The sequence below is a fragment of the Schistocerca serialis genome, chromosome 8 (assembly GCF_023864345.2).
Source record: "Schistocerca serialis cubense isolate TAMUIC-IGC-003099 chromosome 8, iqSchSeri2.2, whole genome shotgun sequence".
In the NCBI taxonomy this organism is placed as follows: Eukaryota; Metazoa; Arthropoda; class Insecta; order Orthoptera; family Acrididae; genus Schistocerca; species Schistocerca serialis.
In genome coordinates this window covers 327326074-327335968 of record NC_064645.1, presented here as the reverse complement: position 1 = coordinate 327335968, position 9895 = coordinate 327326074, and the positions used below count along the sequence as shown (strand labels likewise).

The window sequence follows — 9895 nt, the reverse complement described above, 5'->3', positions numbered from 1 at the left end:
AGGGAATGCAGAAAAAGAAGTTCTGGGCACATCCCTTCATTGCTGATCGTGACGAAGGGTTATTTGAAACGATTTATAAAGATTTAAGAAATTATACTGCTAAATTTTCCATTGTCCTAAGAATGTAATTCTGTTCATTTTACGAAGTGGTGGAGATCTCCCGAGGTCACTGTTTTAAGGAAAGTGACCTCACCAGTGACCAAGATTTTCGTGACCTGTGTACTCGGCAGCTAATTATTTATAGGGTGTAGAAAAATATCCGCTACCAATCACAAAAAAAGGTTATTTACTTGTCACACGACCGGTTTCAGACTTGCGCCCATCCTCAGATGCTTATAAATTCATGTACATGTTTATACTGCTGGAGATCAATAAAGATGAAGCACCATTATTATTGTTATGCTGTGGAGACAGTTTTGCCACTTAGTTACACACGTATTATCATATTCACGTCCATATTTCAGTTTTACCGAGTTTAGCTGGATATTTCACTATGGATAAAATCCACTTTGGATAAAATACATTTAATGTTACGTAGCCAGGTATTACGAATTGTCAATGCATTCAAAACACGTAAAATCAAGATGATGAAGACCATTCAAGCAATCAAATTCTACAGAAAGTGCCTTTTGTCTAAAGTAATACCGAACTACATTAAAATTAATTTTAGGAGCCACACTATGCAGCCACTTCGTAATAGTGAAATATAGAGCTAAACTTGGTAAAACTGAAATATGGACGTGAAATTGATAGTAAGTGTGTAACTAAGTGGCAAAACTGTCAACACAGCGTAACTGTAATAATGGTGCTTCATCTTTATTGATTTCCAGCAGTACAAATAGGTACATGAATGTATAAACACCTGAGGATGGGCGCAAGCCCGAAACCGATCGTGTGACAAATAAATAACCTTTTTTTGTGACTGGTAGCGGATATTTCTCTACACCCTATAAAGGAACAGTCACGGAGGTTGACAGCATCCACTATGAAAAAATTCAGCAAATCATTTGTTGTCTGCAGTGATATTTACAGTATTTGAAGTAACTGTAAAGTATACATCGAAGTTCGTTTCAGTTTTTATTTGAAAAGCACGTTTATAAACTGAAATTAGATTTACAAAATTTTTAGACAAGATGTCGGAAACTTATCTCCTTCTTTTTCCATACCTTCTCTCTTAAAATAATTCTACCGTGTCTGTTGTATCTGGCCCATTAGCATCACTTTCTGCAGCAGGTGATGTAGCTGTGCCATTTCCGTCTGGAAGCAGGTTTCGAGGAAAACTTACATAGCCCGGATAGCAATCGTGCTTTGCCTGTGGTATAAAGGTCTTGTGGTTGGAGTGGAACATCAAGGGCAGGTTCTGAAGTAATAGAGGATCTATAATTTTCATGATGGTTCAAATGGTTCAAATGGCTCTGAGCACTATGGGAGTTAACTTCTAAGGTCATCAGTTCCCTAGAACTTAGAACTACTTAAACCTAACTAACCTAAGGACATCACACACATCCATGCCCGAGGCAGGATTCGAACCTGCGACCGTAGCTGTCGCGCTGTTCCAGACTGTAGCGCCTAAAACCGCTGGGCCACCCCGGCCGGCCCCGATTTTTCAGGTAGATGCGATATGCGGCAGGCTCCACTACGTCCCATGCTTGTGTCTTGTGGCTCTGCCGGCAGCCCTGTCGTGGTATCCCTGTGAGCGCGCTTCTCTCTTCTACATCTACATCTACGTCTACATCTACATGGTTATTCTGCAATTCCCACTTAAGTGCCTGGCAGAGGGTTCATCGAACCATTTTCATATTATTTCTCTACCATTCCACGCTCGAATGGCGCGTGGGAAAAAGGAACACCTAAATCTTTCCGTTCGAGCTCAAAATGTTCAAATGTCTGCGAAATCTTATGGGACTTAACTGCTAAGGTCATCAGTCCCTACGCTTACAGACTACTTAACCTAAATTATCCTAAGGACAAACACACACTCCCATGCCCGAGGGAGGACTCGAACCTCCGCCGGGACCAACCGCCTGAGACCGCTCGGCTAATCCCGCGCGGCGTTCGAGCTCTGATTTCTCTTATTTTATTATGATGATCATTTCTTCCTACGTAGGTGGGTGTCAACAAAATATTTTCGAATTCGGAAGAGAAAGTTGGTGACTGAAATTTCATAAATAGATCTGGCCGCAAAGAAAACTGCCTTTGTTTCAGTGACTGCCACCCCAACTCTTGTATCATATCAGTGACACTTCCATCCCTATTGCCCGATAACACGAAACGAGCTGCCCTTCATCGCACTTTTTCGATGTCCTCCGTCAATCCCACCTGGTAAGATTCCACACCGCGCAGCAATATTCCAGCAGAGGACGGACAAGTGTAATGTAGGCTGTCTCTTTAGTGGGTTTGTCGCATCTTCTAAGTGTTCTGCCAACAAAGCGCAGTCTTTGTTTCGCCTTCCCCACAATATTATCGATGTGGTCTTTCCAATTTAAGTTGCTCGTAAGTGTAACTCCTAGGTATTTAGTCGAATTGATAGCCCTTAGATTTGTGTGATTTATCGTATACCCAAAATATATCCTATTTCTTTTAGTACCCATGTGGATGACCTCGCACTTTTCTTTGCATAATGCCTCCGGCTGGTGTGGCCGAGCGGTTCTAGGCGCGACCACTACGGTCGTAGGTTCGAATCCTGCCTCGGGCATGTGTGATGCCCTTAGGTTAGTCAGGTTTAAGTAGTTCTAAGTTCTAGGGGACTGATGACCACAGATGTTATGTCCCATAGTGCTCAGAGCCATTTGAACCATCTTTTTTTCTTTGTTTACTGCCAATTGCCACTTTTCGCACCGTACAGAAATTCTCTCTAGATCATTTTCTAATTGGAATTGATCGTCCGATGATTTTACTAGACGGTAAATTGCAGCGTCATCTGCAAACAATCTAAGGGGGCTGCTCAGATTATCACCTAGATCATTTATGTAAATCAGGAACAGCAGAGGGCCTATGACACTATCTTGCGGAACGCCAGATATCACTTCTGTTCTACTCGATGATTTACCGTCTATCACTACGAGATGGCCCGTAGCAACATGCACGCTAGTGTGAAGGCATTTGCTTTTCTTCAGGACAGAATTTTTGTAAACTAACTGCTATTACTTTTTCATTAGATGACACTTCTGTGTAAGCAAGAATGGTCTTCAAGGTTACACTTTCGTAAATACGATGCACATGTTACACTGACGGCATGGAATGATCGTATGGCATTGCTGGCTAGGAGGCCCCCGCAGAGGAAGTTCGGCCGCCGATGCGAGTCTTATTTCAGTCGACGACACATTGGGCGACTCGCGCTCCGGTGATGAGAATGAAATGATGATTAGGACAATAAAACGCACAATCCACGAGTGGAGAAAATCTCCAACCAGACCGGGAATCGAACCCGAGCCCACTGCATGGGAAGCACGTACGTTACCATTCACCTAAACAGACTAACAAGGCTGCGGTACTACTACTACGAAAACACAAGGTCCATCCATATGTGTGTGAAAGATCCAGTAACATTTAATTAGACTTAATGCTTGGTAAATATGGTTTCTGTAGGGAATGAAACATTATCAGTTGCTTTACATGCAACAGCGCTACTCTATGTAAAGCAGTTGATCATGTTTTATTTCCTACTCTCTACAGGAACTATGTTAAACAACCGAAAACTGAAGTCGAAAGGTACTGGATCTTTCTCAGTTGTGGATGGACGTAGTGTTTTCATAGGAAGAGTATTGAATTTTAACATTAATAAATACGATGCTTTTTCGGATGTTAGCGCTTCGTTAACTGTTGCTGTTGTTCGGTGTGGAAGTATGCTACATAAGCAACCCGCAATGTCCCGCACTGCATGCTTGAGCACTGAAATGCATTTATGCAAACGAGCTGCGACTCACAGATATGCACAGCGGTGCCTCACGCAGAAAGCATCCCAGAGCGCCCCTGAGACGTGCAACACCGAGAATTGCTTCTCAGTTTTTGCCAACATCAATGCGTAGCTTTTTTCTTAAGTCACGCGCTTTATTTATGAAAACATGCAGTCAAAAATGGTTCAAATGGCTCTAAGCACTAAGGGACTTAACATCTGAGGTCATCAGTCCACTAGACTTAGAACTACTTAAACCTGACTAACCTAAGGACATGACACACATCCATGCCCGAGGCAGGATTCGAACCGGCGACCATAACAGCTGCGTGGTTCCGGACTAAAGTACCTAGAACCACTCGATCACAGCGGCAGGCAAACATGCAGTCACATCAGCAACAAAACTTACAGTTTCACACACATCAAGTCCTTCACACCATACACAAATTACCTCATCAAGGTCAACCTTACGACGACCATGTATTCTTACAAAAAAATGTACAGTAGCATTACAATAAGGTATACCAATACCAGTACTGAACACTTCAGCTGTCGATTGCGTACTACTGACACGAACTCCCTGTAGAGTTGGTGGTTGCTATTACGGTAGTCATCAGTCCTGACAGGTAAGAATGTGAGCTGCAGCCACATTATGTTCGCACCACAATACACGTGCCCACAGTCCCTGTGGACAGCTCACGCACCCAGCCCTGACGTAGATTGTACGTTGGAGAGCACGGACCAGCATTTTTCTTCTCATTTACAGAGGATTTATCCTAACTACACCAAATTATGACAAAATTTTACGTCACAACCCTAACAAGAGCTGCGTGAAAGCTGTATGTCCCTGAAGATGGGCCTCTATCTTCAAGCATTGAGAATCGAAGTTATCAGTGTAGCATTGTTAATAGAGGTATGCACTGTGAATAAAGCTATTAGAGGAACTTGTAAACTTATGAAGACAATTAGTATTTAATGAATATTCAATCCCCGATGGTAATTTATTGAACATTCAGGCTACTTGCAATATTATCATTTGTAATTATGTTTGGTCAAAAAAGAATTAATAAATAACCATCAACAATATATTACAATGATAATCTGTATAGCAAAGTATCATCCTAACGTACAGAATCATCTGACTAAGGTCTACACCGAGATATGAAAGGAACTAACATCTCGATTTTCGATTCACATAATGTAAGTTGACTAATTCGAAGTTCTCTCTCTTACATTTACATTCTCTGTTACACCACAAATGATGCCTCTAGATTATTTTACAATTTACCCTGACGTACTCAAACCGAGAGTTGGAAATAAGGTATAATTTTACAGTTAGCATTAGTTGATGTCAATTGCTAAATCACTCCAATTTCTTCGAATATCTTTTGTATTTATAGACGAAGGTATTGTGACACAATGAAGTTCGTTAAAACAGTCATCGCAACTTGCTTGCTGGTATTTGTCGGTTCTATTTCTGCAAGGAAAGCTCTGACCAAGAATAAAAGTTGTTGTTGTTGTTGTGGTCTTCAGTCCTGAGACTGGTTTGATGCAGCTCTCCATGCTAATCTATCCTGTGCAAGCTTCTTCATCTCCCAGTACCCACTGCAGCCTACATCCTTCTGAATCTGCTTAGTGTATTCATCTCTTGGTCTCCCTCTACGATTTTTACCCTCCACGCTGCCCTCCAATGCAAAATTTGTGATCCCTTGATGCCTCAGAACATGTCCTACCAACCGATCCCTTCTTCTAGTCAAGTTGTGCCACAAACTTCTCCCCAATCCTATTCAATACCTCCTCATTAGTTATGTGATCTACCCATCTAATCTTCAGCATTCTTCTGTAGCACCACATTTCGAAAGCTTCTATTCTCTTCTTGTCTAAACTATTTATCGTCCATGTTTCACTTCCGTACATGGCTACACTCCATACAAATACTTTCAGAAACGACTTACTGACACTTAAATCTATACTCGATGTTAACAAATTTCTCATCTTCAGAAACGCTTTCCTTGCCATTGCCAGTCTACATTTTATATCCTCTCTACTTCGACCATCATCAGTTATTTTGCTCCCCAAATAGCAAAACTGCTTTACTACTTTAAGTGTCTCATTTCCTAATCTAATTCCCTCAGCATCACCCGACTTAATTCGACTACATTCCATTATCCTCGTTTTGCTTTTGTTGATGTTCATTTTATATCCTCCTTTCAAGACACTGTCCATTCCGTTCAACTGCTCTTCCAAGTCCTTTGCTGTCTCTGACAGAATTACAATGTCATCGGCGAACCTCAAAGTTTTTATTTCTTCTCCCTGGATTTTAATACCTACTCCAAATTTTTCTTTTGTTTCCTTTACTGCTTGCTCAATATACAGATTGAATAACATCGGTGATAGGCTAAAACCCTGTCTCACTCCCTTCTCAACCACTTCTTCCCTTTCGTGCCCCTCAACTCTTATAACTGCCATCTGGTTTCTGTACAAATTGTAAATAGCCTTTCGCTCCCTGTAGTTTACCCCTGCCATCTTTAGAATTTGAAAGAGAGTATTCCAGTCAACATTGTCAAAAGCTTTCTCTAAGTCTACAAATGCTAGGAACGTAGGTTTGCCTTCCCTTAATCTTTCTTCTAAGATAAGTCGTAAGGTCAGTATTGCCTCCAGTGTTCCAACATTTCTGCGTAATTAAACAATAAAAGTAAGAAATAGAAATTCCTCATTATGCGTGCATTAGAGGTGTTTATAACTGTAGAAACTGCAACAAGCAACAAAATAATATCAACTCCATGAGTCAAAAGCCACTGAGGAATAACTTAAAATAAGAATACTGACCTGCTGTCATAGGAGACTTCTAAAAATGTGACATATCTCAATTTGACGCTTACATGCAAACATTTTATACCTGCAATCCATCAAAAGTTGTATACTCATCGCAGGAACACTGCAGGAATGGCACTAACAATGGAAAGCGTCAAAAGTCGGCAGGGTACGATTTATGCGGAGATACAACCTACCATCCTGACTAACACCCGTTTTCAGGACATCCCAAGAAATAAAAATCACATTGAGTTGCAGAATTAGGATTGGTCGTGGGTGTTTTCCATCACACATGTTTGGGATGAACATAGAGGAAACTCCATTCTCTGTGGTGATTATGCAACATTCAGAGATACAGAACATCTCTAACTCTTATGTGTCCAATATAAAGCTGTGGGTGGGACGTATCCACATAGTTGAGGATATTTCTTGATACCTTTACACAAAACATTAGGTATTTTTGCAACCCTGATGATTCCAACAGATATTATAGCCTTTATGAAATTGATATCAAAAAGTTTGTTGTTATACAAATAAGTATTGATTTCAATGTTATGGTTTAAAACCTTTAAGATCAGTCACTTTGTATATTTTAAAATAAAGCACTAATTCTTTAATATTCATTGCATATTAAAGCTGGCGCTCGGAAGGGTGTATTATTTCACAAGTAGATTCAAGTAATATTATGTAATTTGTTAAAAAAGAAAGATGGTACCTGTACTGTGAATCAATGTACAATGTACAAATTTCAGGACTTCTCAAGAAATGAAAATCATCTTAAGTTGGAAAAAGATATTATGAATAGGATATGTATAGGTTAATAATAATCTATTTCTCTTTCTATAGATTTTTCGTTTGCAAGGTTGTTCTCTTACAAAGATTAAAGTATATATTTTAAGTAACACAGTCGAACACTTGAAAGTCTAGTAAACAATGGAGGCAAGTGAGAAACCAAAAATTGTGCAGTTTGCTGGTTATAAGTTTTGTGTTGGTAATACTGTTAGCCGGTAATATTGCGCTAGGTCTCACATATCTATTCAGAAGCTATTGGATCAAACAGAGTTTGCTCAGTATGGAGGACTACATTACTTTAGGTTTTCATATTCGTTGAAAGTTTCAAACACTAGAGCTTATATGGTTTAGAACTTAAGGTCTACGAATTTTCAAGAGTTCGATTAGTAAAATAACGTTATAATTTTTGATAAAAGGCGGCAATAGAAAAAAAAATTGCATGTTCTGTTTACTTTAAACGATTCCCCAGTCAAGTCAGAAAAAAGATAGCTCTAACTGTAGCAAAGGGTGCTGCATTTTTAGCGAGCCATATAATCAAGAATAATAAATTTTAATAGTATTGATCGCAATATAATGTAATAGTTAGATAATAGCCGGTTTCGGTTGTTGAACAACCATCCTCACATCACACTTACAGTGTAATTGGTGCCTAAATACAGTGAGAAGAACTACAACTTGTCAGTATCCAAAGGCTGGTGAGAACATGACTGTTAACGTACCTATCTGGTGGGAATGAAACATGATTTGAGGATGATTGCTGGTTAGCAGAAACGAGTTATCATGAAGTTGTTATAACACTACATTGCGATCAAGACCATTTAAATTTATAAGAAATAATGAAAATCGAAGTGTCTCTCTTACCTGAAGGTGTCAATGACCTAACAGTAAAATAAATTAAAATAATACTGAAAAATCCAAGTTAGACATACTGTCCCAAAAGCAAGAAGTAAAAATAACTGCGATGGCTGGGAATCGAACCCAGATCAACTGCTTGGAAGGCAACTATGCTGACCATTACACCACCATCGCTGGATGATACATACCTAGCACGTTGCAGACTCATCGAAAGGAAAACAGCGCCGCTGAGTCATCGAGAGGAACACAGCGCCGCTCCGGCTGTCACCGTGACCTTACAAGACCAGATCCCTGCTGGAAGGACTTGCGTGCAGCACGCTCTGAGTTTGGTTCACGCGCAGATGGTCTCCGTCATTTGACAGTCGGCTATTGAGGAGTTGCAAGGTAATGTGAGGGAAAAATATTTAACGTTTCGTAGACAGAACACAAATTTGGACAAGAACGGGAAGCAGATTGTCTGTGTTCGCATCAAAAGATCCATGCAGTCATCCACTTCAAGCAACTGTAGAGAATCAAGGATAATCTGAATACGGATAGCATGATGGAGAATCGGGTCCGTTCTTTCCAAAAGAAAGTTCAGTTCTTAAGCTTTGACTACCTTGCTCAGTATATAATTAAGACGTTATTCCTTTTGTTTGAAGCAATTCTAAATCATATTGTTTTGCCGTATACAATGAGTCCGAAATATTAAGAAAATTTCATGACTGTGTCAGAGTTGGTTGCTGCGTCCTTGATGTAGGGCAACGTGGATCTCATTAAGAATAGTTTCTGTCTGGTGACTGTGCTGAGGATTTCTTGGTTGAGAGAATCCGGCAGCTTTTCTCGGGTGAAGGGGCATCGACTTTAGATGTATCGCAAAGGAAGTGTGTGGGGACCGACGCCATTGTTCATGTTGTAGATTAACGACCTGGTAGTTTGTTCAGCTCCGAATTGTTACGGATCATTCAGTTATCTAAAATCATATACTACCCCGAGAAGTTGGACAAATTTCCCATCAGAGATTTATAAGATTTCAAAGCAGTGACAGGATTGGCAAGTGATTTCTAATGTGCAAAAACCCTAGGACTGCAATATCAGTGGATCACAACTGCAATCACTCAATTCCGACAAACCAGTAATTCTCCCCTCCCCCCTCACCCCCCGCCCCAACCCTTCCTGCTTAGTTTACGGGGAAGAAATGTGTCATGGCTTGCGGAGACTGGACAACCTTTACAGCAGTGGAGTACGACAGCAATGTGCGTTGCCGTTTTTGTTGAGGTGTCGTGATCAAAATATTGTTCCAAGGTTTGCCAAAGTTGTGCACTGTATTAGTTTCCTGACACAAATCGCTTGAAGCATAGCGCTGGGCCTGCTATTGCTCGTGAAAGGATCCATTACACTAGTCGATGGTTGGATTTTGTTTCCAAGGGATTGTTTCGGCTTCGTTTAATGACTGCTTCAAAAATTTTGGCTTTTTATTGGGACTGGTTGGGCGGTGCTTCGCGGTCGCTGGCCGACTGGGAATTTCACTCTGTAACTGCCATGCATTTAGCGAAGTTT

At 40.5% G+C, this 9895-nt stretch overlaps 1 non-coding gene across 1 annotated transcript; it reads right to left on the bottom strand.

Annotated features, from left to right (window-relative positions):
* Positions 1 to 8458: 8458 nt before the first annotated feature.
* Positions 8459 to 8530, bottom strand: Trnag-ucc (transfer RNA glycine (anticodon UCC)). The gene has a single exon. It is a non-coding gene; the product is annotated as a tRNA-Gly (tRNA).
* Positions 8531 to 9895: the final 1365 nt, after the last annotated feature.